This window comes from Opisthorchis viverrini (assembly GCF_000715545.1).
Source record: "Opisthorchis viverrini unplaced genomic scaffold opera_v5_114, whole genome shotgun sequence".
Classification (NCBI taxonomy): domain Eukaryota; kingdom Metazoa; phylum Platyhelminthes; class Trematoda; order Opisthorchiida; family Opisthorchiidae; genus Opisthorchis; species Opisthorchis viverrini.
Genome location: NW_008751769.1, coordinates 1,445,625 through 1,458,833, shown reverse-complemented (window position 1 = coordinate 1,458,833; position 13,209 = coordinate 1,445,625).

Below are 13,209 nucleotides of genomic sequence, written 5' to 3'. Positions count from 1 at the left end.
TAGGCCATTTTGTACCTGCTTCGCTCCGTTGGGTGATTTTCAATCAGTTACAGAATTTGTCGCATCCAGGTATCCGAGCTACTCGGAAGCTTATCAGCGATAGGTTCGTGTGGCCTAATATGAATGGGGAAATCACTAGGTGGGCTAGTGAATGTATTGCGTGTCAAAAGAGCAAAGTCTATCGACATACTTTTACTCCTCTCGGTCATTTTTCCCGTCCTGATAGTCGGTTCAGCCATGTTCACATAGACCTTGTTGGCCCGTGGCCTCCGTCACGCAATTTTTCGTATGTTTTCACATGCACTGATCGTTCTACACGCTGGCCTATCACCATGCCGATCAGAGACACACTCTGAAACCGTGGCTCAAGCTTTTCTCGAGTCATGGATTGCCCATTACGGAGTACCAAAGACAATCACTACGGACCGCGGTCCACAGTTCCAGTCTTCGCTCTTTCGAGAACTTAACAGTCTCCTAGGCTTGACGCGCATCCACACTACCGCTTACCACCCGTGTGCCAACGGTTTAGTCGAGCGTTTTCATCGGCAGCTGAAGGCAGCATTGATTACTCACGGTAATCCTCAAAATTGGACAGAGCATCTCCCGCTCGTACTTTTGGGGATCCGATCTGCAGTGAAAGAAAATTTAGGCTGTTCGACCGCCTAAATTGTTTACGGCAGCCCTCTCCGACTCCCAGGTGAGTTCGTTGCCGAGCAAAAGGAAGCAGTAAGAATAGTCCCAACAATGTATGTTAATCGTTTACGCTCTCTTATGAGACATCTTAGAGCTCAACCAACGCGTTTACATACCTAGTAAACACGGCGCCGCCGGTGGCTAACGGTGGCTAAAGGTGGATAAAGGTGGCTAAATTTGGCAACGTTATTACCACTGACAGGTATCACGCATTCAATCCTGATATAGTGATTTTTGCATATATGCCTTCAAAAATCATGGAAAACAGAATGAATAAGTTATTGGACCCCTGGGTAAAAAGTGATTTTCAACACCGTTTCGTTTTATTGACGGTCACTCAAATATGTCGTTTACTGCGCTAAGTCCGGTTCTCGTTAGCTGAGTCATTTTCCGCTTGTGCGTTGCTATATTTCGTCCAATTTTCGGACGGTCGTCAAACGGTCGTGTAAACAAAATGATTCTCAGTCAGGTACCGGTTTCTGATTACTTAAATTATTCCCAGAATTATCGAAGCAATGCAGCTGGGAGACAAAGGCGCTATCTTTTCAGAATGCGCGAACTTTTTTCTAGAATCTGTTTACTGTGTGGACGCGGCAATATGTGGGAGCACCGAAACGGGCGTAATAATTTGGGAAGTGCAGGATGTATAAGCTTTCCTTCAACGCAGTCTGGTAGATAATTATATATTCAGTCAATAATGTGCCCGCAATCTTGAAACTTTAGATGTGACTGCACTTTCCATAATAGCGGAACCTGCATTGTCCGCCACAGAACATGCATCGGAGGACCCTAACCCAACACCGCGTAGGTTGTTATTTGGAGGGTACCTAGCTATATGTATCTATTTTAGGCCCAGCGATTTTGTTCTGGGAGCAACATTACCAAACACCTTGAACGCTTTCTATCGTGGAGAACATGCACCAGGCCCTGGCGCATCTGACGGTGTCCCTAAAATACAAGCGTATGTTGCTCTTCGTTCTGCGTCGTCACCATCCTGATTTGCCGAAGGACCCAAGAACTCTGCTTTGCACACCAAGAACGACAATTTCTAAAGCTATTGCCGGAGGGGTTTATGTCCACGTTCGATTGCGAGTTGGTTTGCATAAAGCTTGGTTGTCAGCCAAAATGCGCAGCGAGCTAAGATGGCTCAACGTTGTGCTGAACATCGATGGTGTCGGTTTATACGGGTCGTCGAGAGAACAGATTTGTCCAATTTTCGCGACTGCAACCGAATTAGCGGGAGCGAGGCCATTCGTAGTTGGTGTCTTTTAGGGTGCTTCGAAACCGATGTACGTCAAAGCCTATCTGCAAGACACGATAAGTGAAGTTCAACTCGTTTTGGACAGTGGTTTCACTTCAAATGATCTAGAATGTGTGCCTGTTCGCCTGTAACGCATCATTTGCGACAGACTAGCCAGGCCGTTGATCAAGCAAACCAAAAAAACACTCCGGTTATTACGGATGTGATAAGCGTGTCGTTCACGGAGTCCTGCTTGAAAGAACAATGACTGTTCCACAACTGGACGCCCGTTTGCGAACAGACGCCGGCTTCCGTTCCAGGTCCAGTGCTATACAACGTATCGGTGTCTCCCCATTTGAACGGCTCCCAATACACATGATCAAGTCTTTTCCCCTTGATTATATGCATTTAGTATGCCTTGGCGTAACCAAGAATTTGCTGAAACTTTGGGTCGGTGGTCAAGCACGTCGTCCTTACAGATTGTCACAAACGCAAAGGGCGGAAATAAACCGCCGCATTTTAACTGTACGCAGTCACACCCCCAGCGAGTTCGAACGACGTTGCTGTCCTCTCGAGAACAGTGGGCTTTGGAAAGCCACAGGGGTCCGACAGTTTTTGCTCTGCTTAGGGCCTGTGGTACTTGCAGATATGATTGAAACCGATGTTAACAAGAATTTTATTGATTTATCTATTGCTGTTTACCTATTTTCCCACCCGATTTTTCAAGTTGATTATGCTGATTTTGCTCAGAGCGTTGCACGCGTATTTGCACAGAAGTTTTCCGATATATATGGGCTGCGGGCTATCACGTACAATGTACACAGCTTGGTACATTTGGCGGACGATGTTAGGATACATGCATCCTTGGATCGTTTATCCGCATTTCCCTTTGAGCCATTTTTAGGAAAACTGAAGAAGGATGTTTCCGGGCCGTGTAATCCCGCCGTTCAAATACAACGACGTATTGCTGAACGATCAGAGTCAGCTTCTGCCGACATGCTGGACTGTTTGCTGACAGATGACTGTGGAAGAGGTGCACCCGTTCCATCCGAGGGTTTACTTTTCCGCTCTTTTTTTATCTCTTTCTCTACACGGGATAATGCAGTTCTTGTTGAGGGCCACCCGTGTGTTAATGTGAAACTCACGGCCCTCCATTTCCTTTTTAGAATGTTTGATATAGTCCGTTCTTTTTTACTTTTCCTTTAGGATATTCTTATTTTCCGTGCAAGTCGGCTGAATGAACGTGTGTTCATTCAGCCTTTAGGTCGCATCACTTGTAAATATTTCGCGCTTCCTTTTATTGATGAGTTAATTTATATTCCACTGCTACATCCATTCGAAAAATAAAACGTACCCTTGACCATTGGTTTTGAACATTGGAAAAATTTTGTTGATGAGTTTACTCACGGATTCACGGATTGATACACAGGATCGAGGCTTTTGCCCAAGTTTCCCGGGTCGGTTTTTTTCTTGTCGGTCAGTACCTGCATCTCTCACAGATGTACACAGTTTTTCATTTCTTGGATGATGGACAGTTCTCGATTGGTTACGAAGACTGGTTTATCGATGAAAGAACCATTTGTTGGAGAACTTTTGATGACTACGGAGAAATGGAACGCGCCCTAATAAACAAAGAGGCTATGTCTTCAAGCGGCATCACGAGCTCCGTTGCAGTCATCAAGAAGTTTGTTACGCTTCCCAGGAAATCTAATTGAGCCTTTACACGTCATCAATAGCTTACTCTGAGACAGTCCGGTTCCGTGCACTGCTAAATCCCAGCAATGGCACTTCAGACACGGAGCCACAGACCTACTTTCGACTGCATTATGGTGTCCGCGAGAGGTAATTTTTGGTAATAACCGATCTATTTTTCAGAAAACGCAACCTGAAGTACTCGTCACTTGGTGAAGGGGCTGAGAAACAGCCATCCCAGAGGGCTTCGAAAAGGTTCACCTACGCATCCACTCCGCGAATATTGTCCTCACTCGTTGAGTAAGTGCGGCCATATTTTCAGTTTGATGTATATTTTAAATGTAGTTCGGCTTATGGCCACCCGTCATCCGCGATTTCGCCACCACCTCTTCGGGTCATGGAATGAACCAATGACTCCAGTGAGGAGACAAGTGATTCTGATGAACTGGGGGTACCAGATTATTCAAACAGAAAAATGGTGCGCATCCTGTCTGCGTTTCGAGGTAAAATTCAATCACGTACATCAATTCATACCTAGATGTAATGCGTGACGATGCCGTGAAAGCCGAGGCATTCCGAAGTGATTTTACATCACTTTTATTGCTTATTGGAATATTAGAAGAAACCTTGGATCGCTTGGAAAAGCTGGATGTGCGGCTGAGATCTTTAGAGCTAGGTCTCGGTTTGGGTGCGTCCACGCAACAAGAGCGGGAAACCATTACGGAAGAGATCAACGAAATGATCAAAGTGGAAGATCTGGATGCTTTCCTGGTCAGGTTGTTGGACGCAGATTTCCGTGAACAGTCAGTGAGTACCCCAACCCTGGTCCATACTTTTGTAATAAAGGTAATTTTTCTTTCCAGATTGGTCTGCTCTGACCCTCGCCGGTCAGTCAGGAACATGCTTCGTGCTCTGTTTGCTCCGGAGTTCGCAGATTGGCTAACGTGGTCGAAGGGAGAAGAAAAAGGACCGATATCAAGCACAAAGTTGCCAACACTCGTAAAGGGTGAGGTAGCTGTTTTACATCGACACTTGTCACTTTAGATGCAATGTGCTCCGTGGCCGCACACTCGAGTTTCGCAGTGGATTTCACTGAGAAATCAATCCAGTCTTGGTTCAAGGGAGCCTTTGCTCGAATCCCTCAAAACCGGAAGCTGCGACGCGAGGAGGCCGCCCTGCGGCGAATCCGAAAAAATCAATGACGCTGTAATGATATCATCAATAGATTTATATTTCTGCAATAACCTTGTGATCTTTTGACCATGCAGCATGTTGTCGTAAGAACGACGCGTTTGGTAATTATCTCTGGCGTTCGGCAAAAATACGCACGCCATTAGGTTAGGTAGTCAGAGATTACTCACAGATGCAGTAAGTTAGCCAACAAATATGCCTCGACAAATTTGTGTTTCCCACCTTTAGCCTCGTCCGGCTGCAAAGGGTTTCGAAAGAGGCCATGAAAAGGTCGGCGGAAATTTTTTCGAGGTGCCACCTTTGGCCACCCCTAGCTACCAGTGGCGCCAACGGTGGCAAGTGTAACATGCCACCCCTTTTTGCCACCTTTTGCCACCGGTGGCGTGTTTACAGGGTACTCGTGCATCACAAATCTCCCCAGTGCTAAAATATTGTGACTTCGTTTTCGTTAGGGTTGCTCGGGTGAAGAAACCGTTACAGCCACTGTACGTCGGCCCATACCGCGTTATTTCGCGCCGAACTAAATATTTCGTCATCAGTAAAGGAGGTGTTCAAGATATCGTCAGCGTCGATCGACTAAAAGTAGTGCACGTTGATCCCACGGTATGCTCTCCTATCAACCAATCACAACGCTTATCTACGCCTCCGCTTAACACGAACGACATAGCAGCCCAAAAGCCGGATAACTTACAGCCAGTTGTTCATACTCATTCTGGTAGAAAAGTGACTTGGCCAGCGAGGCTGCACAATTACGTGTCTTAGTAGCGTTCCTTGTCGAGCGTTTATTTTGTTCGTGCAACGCACTAGAGGGGAGTTCTATGGTGATCCTTCTGACCATTGTACATTAATACTTGCTTTGTAACTTATCATTACTCAAATTGTACCACTTGCTATCTCTCACTAAATCTCAGCTTATTCCTCTTCCATTAATACTGAATAATTTTTGTTTAAATGAAAGCAAAAGAAATATGACACAATACAAATTCTGTACCCCGTGGAAGGCGTGTTCCCTTTTTCCTGTGTCGAGTTACGCTCTCAGTGAATTAACGAACGGTGATCTACCTTTCAGACTACGACGGGGATAGAAAGCATCTGGGAATATGTCGAGGAAGATTCCAGGAAGGAGATAAATTTGGATTTATTGTGGTGGTAATAACTAACTGTACCAACGAACTGTGAGTTGTAGCATCTGGCCTATTTTTTCTCACTTGAATTAACTACCTTGACGTGGTATTTACTCACGTTATCCACTACACGTTTTTGGACTGTGGATGATCGTTACTGTGTGGTGTCCTTTTGGTGTGTTTGGTTGGGCGATTCTGCGGAGTGGAGTGAGACGAAATCGAAAATGGAGGTCCGTAACTGAAAGGCAGAAGGGAGTCGAGAATGTCTACAGGATTACTGCATCCATGGACAATGCATATTTCAATTTCACCACCCAAGATTACAGGAGGTCCCGGATTATAGACCCGATTGCAGTCCACATTGAGGATGTCTCCCCTCTAGGATGAGATCCCTGACAGGATCTCACGTCACATACGAACGCCGACTCTACAGAAAAAGTACTTTTACGCCACATCGGCCGTCGCATTGGAACACTAGTCAGTTATCCTTACTCCCTGAAAGCAGCATGTCCAATAAGCGAACATATGTGACCGAAGATATCTCAAAAATTTCTTCATTGCTATCTCCCAACCCTCGCCCTGTCCATTACCTTTCGATGGTGTCACAGGACAAAGGGAGGTTCAAGACACTCCTGGCAAGTTATGAGACTTATCTCGCGACCTTAATAACAGTCGTAAAATCCCGACGTTGGAGGTGGAAATATCACATCACTGGCAACTTCAAAACACCTCGGGAGCGTGTCTAACTACAGTGCAGTTGATTGGTGGAAACAGATATGAAAATACTCTAATACCCTTCACAGCCCATGAAAGGTTTACCGGAAAGATTTTGATAAAAAATCTTTCTCGCTAGGCACACATAGGCTGTGCACCAAACGGTAATGAAAAGGCTGCAAACTATTTTATCGCCAGTATCCATATAGTCTCTGCAAGGTTTCCCATCGGAGTGGCGTGACATGTTGCATTGCGAAGGGTGATGAAGGATGCTTTATTTTGGTCTATATTATACCTGTGAAAGACAAACTCCGATGACAGAAGAACGTAAGATGTTGCCCAAACGAACCGCTGTCAACATTTTCTCCGGTGTTTTCGGTGTACTTTGAGGTTTTTGATGTATCAATTCTTCCCACACGACCAAACTTTCAACGTTGGTTATACACGATACATCGCAGAAGTTATGTGCGCTGTTGTGAACTTTTTCAGGTGGAAGAGAATTTACCCTTGCGTTGGTGTGGGTAACCGTGCAGGCTGGTTGAAAAACATAATGATAGATGCAATGTGCCGTTGATTGAAAAGTCACAGACATCATGAGGATATTCTCAAACGGATAATATCTGTTGGGGATCGAAAATTGGAACCAATTCGTTTTTGAAACAGTCAGAAGATAACAGATGCAGTCAAAATATTGCAAAGTTGAATTTAATTTTGGTCACAAGTGGAAGTAATCCGGAACGAACTGAATTCATATAACGTGGCTAGTCGTTCATAAATTGGTTACGAGGTCGACATTCCCAATTTATGCTGTGTTGGTACCAAACCGCGAGTTTTTGTTTATCAAACATTTAACCGTGAGCAAGGCCTCAGAAATTACCTCTCATTTTCATAAGAAGCCAATCTTAAGGTTGCTGAAAACTGTGACAGCCCACAGCCGGTCTTGTGGCTCATCAGGTAGGCGCAGTTCCTTACTTTCCGTCAACCTGATGTTCTGCTTGAACCCGTATTAAACTGTTTTCGAGGTATACATTTATTTTCAAATCAGTTTGTTTTTCACCAGAAACATCTAATCTCACGTTCATGGTATTCTTCAACTGGATGTGCTGCACAAATGTCGCTTGTTGTTTCAGCTGGCACGATGTTCGAGATATCGCAGCATATTTTCATTAAGAAAACTACTCACGAGTTTGATGAAAGCACCTTGACAACTTATAACCGGTTTTGCCCTCCTTGGGGCTTATAGGGTGGGCGGAGTCTCCGATTTTCCTCATCTTTCCAGAACCACGGGCATCGCCAGCGTCATCCATTTCCCGCAATCAATTGTTCATCCATCGCAGTCTAGTATGCAGCATCAGATTCAAGTCCATTTCTGTCCTCAGTCGCTTTCGGCTAGCGGTTCATTTTCCCTCTCGTTTCTTCTCTTGCTTTTTGTGTTATTTAGGTAATAGAATGACCAGGCCGCTTCCTAAATGACTTTTTTACAATGAAAATGATCTTGCCCAAAAAGTCTCCCGTTTAATATCCAGTTATATTGAAATACCTGGAGACGCGCTTACAAGCAGATCACCACCTCGAGCTCTATTCAATCAAATTTAACAGCCCCACAGAGCGCTAAGTTGACTCAAGAACGCGGTTGTTCCAAATAACCACCCTTACCCTCCATAATTCTTGGGCTAACCCTGAATGTACCCAGTAACTGCAACCACCCCGGTCAAGATGTTCATTCACCGGGGTATCCATGGGATGGACTGTGTCGTCCCAGTCATCAAACTCGGCCTTGCGATCTACTTGTGGTTAAATTGCATGGGCTCCCTCTAATAATAATAATGTTCATTCCCAACTTGTGAGCGGCATACCGTCCGGCATGCCCATGCGTTTACAGTCAGAACGGGGCATGACTGGGGGATCTGCGGGTATTGGGAACTCCACGAAAAGAGGACAATGTCAGAAATATGGGAAGTATTCGACAAAATAATGGTAGGTTTCTTTTGCAACTTGTAGGAAACATTGAGCGTGAGGTCCGACTAATTCAAGGACTCAGTCGGCTGAGATGAACTAAAACTGAAAACCATTGTTGGCCATGAGTGATCTTGGGCGGTTGGGTAAATGGCCGGAATCACAACGGGCAAAAGTGGAGGTGAAGGTGAGTTAATTCGAATTGGTGTAACATGGCATGTTTAGTCTCAAAAATATGGTGCAATCTGAGAACAAACAGACTCACTGGTTGCACTTTTGTAAGGAAGTCAGGTGCAGGGGTTAGGTTGGATGGGGATACAGAGGTGGTTGAATTCGAACGAGTAGACCTACAGGTTGGAATGAAGGTCATGGAGGCAGATGGGGTCAGTTGAGGAGTTTGTCATATTTGCAGTCAGTGAAACGAGTAGGCAAGAGGGCTCTGTTGGGAGGAGGACTAGAACAGTTGCGGGTGTTCTATCAAGCTGAGTATGGCAGTGACGTGCCATCATTGGCCTGACATGCTTCAGTTTTTGGACAGCCCCGTGACGGACGCTACATTTAAGATGATTCGGCCAAGATGTGCAGTTCATTGGGCAGCGGTATCCATTTCAGCCTGGTCGAAAAAGCAATCCGGAACGAAGCCGATATGGGATTGTTGGTTTTCTTGGTCCACTTAGTGATCCCGGGGTTGTAGATCATAGGCCAGGTGGAGTGGATATCGGCCAACCGGGTCGTCCAAACCGGACACTTCCGAAGTTCAAAGCTTGGGAAGATGAGGGGATGGGAGGAGATTCGCAAAACATGGTGAGTTTGAGGGGATATAAAATGGGATAATATGCATTAATAGGCACTGGTATGTATCGTCCAAGCGTCTCACCATCCCCACAAGGCGCTCGCTGACTCTCCTCCGAATTAAATTTGGACACACTTCCCGCCATATAAAAAATGTGGCAGTACAGTGACTACACAAAGCGGCTTATTTACTCATTTCAGGATGCTGGCGTTAGAAATTTAGGATTTAAGTTCGTTCGCAAACAACATGGTTGACGTAGATCAGAAACTATAATGGCTTCAAAGCGGTGCCTGCAGGGACATCAGTTGAGACCAGTGCCGAAGAAAAGTAGCTTCGGCCTACTTTCACTGGTAAAGTTTTTAAATAAGAACACTTTAATCCAGCGTCGAGATTCTTTTTGAATACCATGAGAGTTGATCCCTTGGAACAGGAAATCGTCGAGTGCTTTTAGGGAGTCAAAAATATAGCATGCTATATGAGTGCTTTTTTGGCTTCAGTGAAGCCCTCCACAAACACAAGCATGTTCGTTCTGCAAGATTGGTTTGGGAAGAATCCTTGTTGCCCATAATGTATGCGGTTTTTGAAACCGAGGTGAGTCAAGACGCCCTGCCTTAGAATAAGTTCCATTAACTTCTACCACGCGTTAGCTAGGCATTAGGTCTGTAGCTGCCGGGTGGTAGCGGTCACCAGATTTGTAGATTGACTTAGCAATCACTTCCTTCGAAGCATGGAGATTTTTCCTACCTCCAGTGACCGAAAAACACTCAGAACAATGTTGTACAAAAATTCGAGTGATGGTGCCTGCAGCATCCATGGAAGTACCTTTTGTGGTCCCTACACACGGGAGGAGTTCGTCTCTGGTGAGGGTCTACGAAAATCCTTCGCGGTGAATACCAAGTCAAAGGCCTTTCTCAATTGCGCCTTGTCATGGTCTGATCTGATGAGGTCGCTGACACCGGATGCCGCTTTGCGTAGTGTTCTCCTAAGCATCAGATACTACTATTGGGTCACTCGTGGATATCACATTTCTGCCCTCAAAGGAGGGGCGGTTGGCTAATATCGTCCGCGTTGTCTCAAGTAATTGACCATTGCATTTACTTTACCAGGCGAAGTCCAGCACCGTGGCCCGCTTTCTTTTTTCCATTGGGGATCTTTACATTTGCAGCGGTTCCGCATATTGCAGTTTGTCAATGCACCTTGCGTGTATGCTGTAGTTAACTTTTTGAAGAAGACCTGAGGCCTCGTTATCAGCGCACTGCTGTCTTTGTTGAACTTTGGCTTGTTTTATGTTTCCATGTCATGCGTTTACAGGTGCCCGCTTCCAGTTTATGGTGCGATATTGTTATTCTGGTATTATTATTCTGATCACATCCGACGTGTGACACTAGCCTGTTAGGAATAAACATCATTTTATATTCCAATTTGCTGTCTATACGCCAGGCAACACAGGTTAATTAACGTCGCCTCAATGTTGCCACACTCGCCGGATTCAAATAAACTATCTTGATTAAATAGGTTTCTTTGCAACTAAAAACGTGAATATAGCGGATTTCTACTCATTTGAATATTAACATGGTCAAATTAAGTCAATTTTGATGATTCTGGGACAAACTAATGCTCCAAAGTGTAAACCCCCAGGTTCCGGGCTTTCACATTTGATCGAGCTGTAAATTTTTAGGACGAAACGCCAGGGTCATGCGTCCACTTTGTATTTGACTGAGTAGCCGCGCCTCGCAATTCGGTAACGTTCGGTCTCACGTCGCGCAGAACTTGTATTGACAAAGACAAAAACTCATGTTGTGATGCACTGTGTTCCATGTGAGCTTCTTGAGGCGATGAAATAGAGTTTAGAAGCCAAGCTCTCCCATACAATAAAGACAAATGATCATTTTGTGGTTATATGAAACCTCTTCTGAATGAATATCTATAGAAATTTCTATGGAGTTTCAGTTTTTTATCCAATGACTGTTTTAGCATACAAATCACCAGACGCTCAGTCTGGCGCGAAATTTACTTTGGTTGACAAGAAGTGATGAGCATCGGTAACAGCGGAACCAAATAAGAAGCGAAATTCAAACACAAAAAAAAATAAAATAATGGTGAGTGCACGGGATTTTGATGGCTGCGTCGTCAGTTCACTACGTTTTCCAATATAAGGTACCAAAGACACTTGGTTGAGAGACACGGACACTAGTTTGCGCCCAATACGGTCTCCGAGGTGTAACACTTTCATCTTGCCGATCCTCATCCGGCATCTATAACTTTCTTTCAAGGCGTTGTATATACAGGGAAAACTTTTGCTTTTAGACGCAGCATTCAATAATAATAATGATGATAATAATAATAACGTTTATACCAAACTTGTGATCGGTGCAAACCAAAAGGCACTTCGATCTCCGTCAATGTTGCTGGCATTTGTCCGACTTATTCATCATTTTCAATTTCGCGTTTGAAGTCACACTGACATGGATTGGTATAACTAGCACTTGAATTTGTGGCCCTCCGTTTGTTCGCGGTAGAACATAAACGCTCCAACGTTACCGAGGCGTTGTAAATGTCGATGAGACAAAAGCAACAAACGGTTTTAAGTGAGAGCTTTTAATGTGGCTAATGTACAATGAGTAAATGAAGATTCTATTCCTTCCTGGTCCGAGACGTAACGGTTAACGGGTGTTTAGTTGCGTACATTTCCGTAGAAGGCAAAACGTCCGCTCCTGTGTATTAATCCATTATCTTGTCCCGGGTGATAGAGGGTGAAGACTACGCATAAATCCATCTTCTGCTGATAAAGCGGCGGCAAAATGCGGATGGCCACGGATCTGCTTGGTTGGCAAATGCTTTTGTACCATTTCCATATTGGTGACACTCTCGCAAAGTAATACATACACAGAACAACGGCGTAATTTGATAATAGAAACAACACATTTTGCAGTATGGCTCTTCTAGATTAGATGGCACAGTAAGTTCCATTAGTGTTACATCCCTAGCGCAAATATTGCGTCTCGGCCTAAAATACCGCGCCAGAACCATAAACTATAGATGCTTCATCCCACGTTCCACTGGCAGTAAATTACAGCATTGAGACAGTCTACGCGGAATTTGGAACTTTCCACTTTGGCAGTGTGAACAACAACCGCCCGGAAAACGGAGGTGGTCCCTTGAAACTGGTTAAGCTCCGACCTGGAGATCACAAGCAATCCACAGAGAGCACGTTGTGACTCTGTACGATTCACGAGAAAATATGCATACATCGTAACATTACCCAGGAGGGGGAATCCTGAAAAGCGATGGCCATGTTCTAAAAGTTGTCTGCTGAATGATTTCCCATACATAACCTCCTGTTTTGAACCCATTAGGAGTGCAGTGTTATTGTGTTAGAACTTGCAAGGATAGACGAGCCCATTGTTTTGATGCGCACCCTTGAATGCCCCCAGACGGTTGACGCCGGTATCGGTAGATGGACACGTCTCTTTTATCAAGTAAAGTAGCTTCATTATATTCACGTGCTCTCAGTATTCAGGTGCCTTTTCGATCCAGGTAGCAGGTGTTTATCCCGGCCTTTTTCTCCAACTATTAACAGCTGTTTCTGGATATTAACTAACAGAGGAAAGGAACAACCCTTGTGCTGTCCTCACCTTGCAATGGCTTATGAAATCAGACCAGCCGGGTGGCCGACAAACTGCAGCCATCGCAAGCCTGAAAAGCCACAAATGCCACCAGGCAGTGGAGCGCACAGAAGTAAATACTAATGCAACCATATTCGGCATCCATCATCGGTGAACCAGGGTAGCCAATCTCAGTCCACA